The sequence below is a fragment of the Mytilus californianus genome, unplaced genomic scaffold, assembly GCF_021869535.1.
Source record: "Mytilus californianus isolate M0D057914Y unplaced genomic scaffold, xbMytCali1.0.p SCAF_2, whole genome shotgun sequence".
NCBI lineage: Eukaryota > Metazoa > Mollusca > Bivalvia > Mytilida > Mytilidae > Mytilus > Mytilus californianus.
The window spans coordinates 8,660,403-8,664,247 of record NW_026262668.1 but is presented as its reverse complement, the minus strand read 5'-3'; positions in this window follow the sequence as shown (position 1 = coordinate 8,664,247).

The following is a 3,845-nucleotide window of genomic DNA, read 5'->3' as shown; positions in this document are numbered from 1 at the left end:
AATTTATGTTGAAATGAAAAACAGGTTAATTTTCTGATTTTATCCATAACATTTTCTGTGCAAAGGGAAATAACTCAAACTGGATAAATTTTTTCTAAAATAAGATATGATGCAATTTTTCAAATTATAATCACTAATATAATAACAACAACCAGTGATGTCTAAGTTCTCTAAAATTAGATATGATTTAACACTCAAACATTCTTAGAATCAGTATATCAAAAAACCAAATAATTCAAATTTTGATAAAATTAAACAAAAGTTTAATTTAGGACCCTTTGGACCTCAATGTGGTATTATCTTATTAATAATGAATAATGAAAAGAAATACAGGTTTAGATTAAGCATTTCAAAGAACTCTATATTTATTCAATTTATGTTGAAATCAAACACAGTTTAATTCTGGACCCCGATTTGGACCAACTTGAAAACTGGGCCCAAAATCTGAAATCTAAATATATGTTTATTAATAAACAATATAAGCTTAGTTTTTAAAGGATTTCACTTCATAAAAAAAAATATATAGCATTCAGAAAATTAGTTTTTACAGAATAACAAACAAACTTACCGCAAAATTCTTCAAACAATTTACCAAAGAAAAGAAGAAAAAAATCCAAAATCTCATTTATCATTACTACAATGTCTTTTCAAAATCTATAAAACTTATCAGTAACAAGAAATAATTGTAACAGGATGCTGTTACGAAGTCTCCCAAACAAAGCTCCAATAATTCGTCATTCCCATGGTCATCTGGCATTGGCCAAAGGCCAGTACAAATTGGTTTGTGATATGCATAAGTGACGCCTATGGATTGACCCTGTATGTCATTCAAATCTTCTTGAAATGACGAACAGGAATATATATGGTTGTTAAGGGGGGGGGGAGATCTCGACCGTTTACAAGTTCTCAAAAGTGGACTCCCCCATAAATTTCATATGATTTGTTTGTTTGTACCATACAACAATATATATGGTTTAGGGGTTGGGACCGCGACCGTTTACAAGTTCTAAAACAGGAGGGGGTGGGGTTGACCCCAGGGGACTCGCCTTTTATTTCATTTGATTTGTTTTATTGTTCAATACAAGTATATATATGGTTTCAGGGTGGAGATCTTGACCGTTTACAAGTTATCAAAAAGAAGGGGGGTGGGGGTTACCCTCATGGACTTCTCCTATATTTCATTTGATTTGTTTTATTTTCCCATACAAGAATATATATGGTTTCGGGGTGGGGATCTCGACCGTTTACAAGTTCTTAAACAGGAGGGGGGTGGGTTGACCCCAGGGGACGCGCCTTTTATTTCATTTGATTTGTTTTATTGTCCCATGCAAGAATATATCTCGACCGTTTACAAGATAAAAGCACATTCTCAAATTGAAGGGGGGTGGGGGTAAGAATATACATGATTTAGGGAGACTTAATTATCTACAAAATGTCTAATAATGAACAGAAAATTTCAAACTTCATTTATACAGTCCTTCTAGTAAATTTCAAACTTTATATATACTGTCCTACAGATCTTATCATGAAACTGAAAATTTTCAAATAAATCTGTCACTCCAATGATTATCATATGCTAAGATATTTCCCAGATCTAATTAATAATGAAAATAAATCATTATCATATGCTAAAACATTTCTAATATCTAATTGAACAGAACTATGGTTTAACATAGTACTCTAACATTACATATATGATAATTAATAATGTAATAATCTTCAAAATGTCTAATGATATAGCTTATAATCATTACCACTTAGGAAATAGATAATTTTCAAATAAATCTGTCACTCCAATTTTTATTGTGAGATAAGACAAATCATAACATGATAACAAGAGTAAAATATTTAAAAATTCCACTTTTGGATATTAAAAATGGCGATAACTCACAAAGGAGATATACTAAAATCTTGAAAATTGAACTAGACCTTCATTAAGTCCCAGGAAACAACATATTTAAATTTGAAAAAAAAATTGTTAAAGCGTTTTCATGTTATTGTGCTGACACTGTTTGGCAACTGCCCGTCAGCCCGCCCAGCCGCCCGCCGTACATCCCCATTTTAATAACCGATATTTCCTTCGAAAATCCGGTTAAAAACAGTAAAATTTAATAAAAATAAACTATTTCCAACAGTTACCCAACAATGGATTGTCGAACTTGTCTGAAAATTTCATAACAGATAGATCATGACCCATTTATCACTTTAACTCCTTTTACTTTTGCTCTAACTGCTGTAGTTTTTGAGATATAAGGCAAAAATTGCTTTTGGCAGCCATGTTTGTTGATGGATCAAAACTTCGCATACAATTTACAAACTAGATACCCTAAGGAACATTCAGTTAAAGTTTGGAAGTATTTGGCCCAGTAGTTTCAGAAAAGAAGATTTTTGAAAAAGTAATAGACTTGCACGAACAAATGCAAAAAATAAACATTTCAAGGGCAATGACTCCTTAACAAAAATTGACTATTTTGATCATTTGACTTATTTGTAGATCCTACTAAGCTGAACATTTTTGCCATTTACACTTTCTCTCTATCTATTATAATATTAAAGATAATAACCAAAAACAGTAAAATTTCATAAAAATAAACTATTTCGGACAGTGACCTTACAAACTGTGGTCCAATTGGTCTGAAAATTTCATAGCAGATAGATTTTGACTTATTCATCACTTTAACTCTTGTCACTTTTGCTCTAACTGCTATAGTTTTTGAGATAAAAGCCAAAAACTGCATTTGACTCCTATGTTCTATTTTAGCCATGGTGGCCATGTTTGTTAATGGATCAAAACTTCGGATACACTTTATAAACCAGTTACCCTAAGGAACATTCAGTTAAAGTTTAGAAGTATTAGGCCCAGTAGTTTCAGAGAAGATTTTAAATGTTAGCAAATATGATGAACAAATTGTGTAAAATTTTCTTTAAAGGGCAATAACTCCTTAAGGGGTCAATTGACAATTTTTGGCATAAAACTTTTTTGTAGATCTTACTTTGCTGAACATTTTTGCTGTTTACAGTTTATCTTTATCTTCAATAATATTCAAGATAATAACTAATAAACAGCTGCGCCACGTGCGCATGATACGCCCATCGTCTTGTGTGTGAAGTTTTATGCAATAATCATAAATAGTTTCTGAGATACGGCGTGACATGTGAAAAAAACCCCCTTTTTTTTTTATATAAAAAACTCAATAACTCTAAAATAAAAATTTTAATCATCACCAAAAAGTATACAGATCTTTAGATTATTATAACTGAGAAGTGTGTAAAGTTTTAAGCAATAATCATAAATCGTTAGGAGATACGGCGCCACATGTGAAACCCCCCCCCCCCTTTTTTTTACAAAAAACTCAATAACTCTAAAATAAACTTTTGAATCATCACCAAAAAGAATACAGATCTTTAGATTAATATAACTAAGAAGTGTGTAAAGTTTTAAGCAATAATCATAAATTGTTTTTGAGATACGGCGCGACATGTGAAAAAAACACACCCCTGTTTTAGTTACAAAGTCCCGTAACTCAAACAGTTTTAATCTTATTTTCACCAAAAAGTATACAGATCGTTTGACCATCATAAGGAACAACTATGTATAGTTTCATGAAATATGGATAAGTTGTTCTCAAGTTACGGAGCGACATGTTTACAACGGATAGACGGACGCCGGACATTTGGCGTATAAAAACTGCAAAATTTCCTTAAAATTACCAATTAAGTGGCAGCAACCCAACAATGGGTTGTTCGGTACGTCTGAAAATTTCTGGGCTGATAGATGTTGACCTACTGAACATTTTCACCCCTCCCCCCCCCCCCCCCCCTCCCCATCATATTTGCTCTAAATG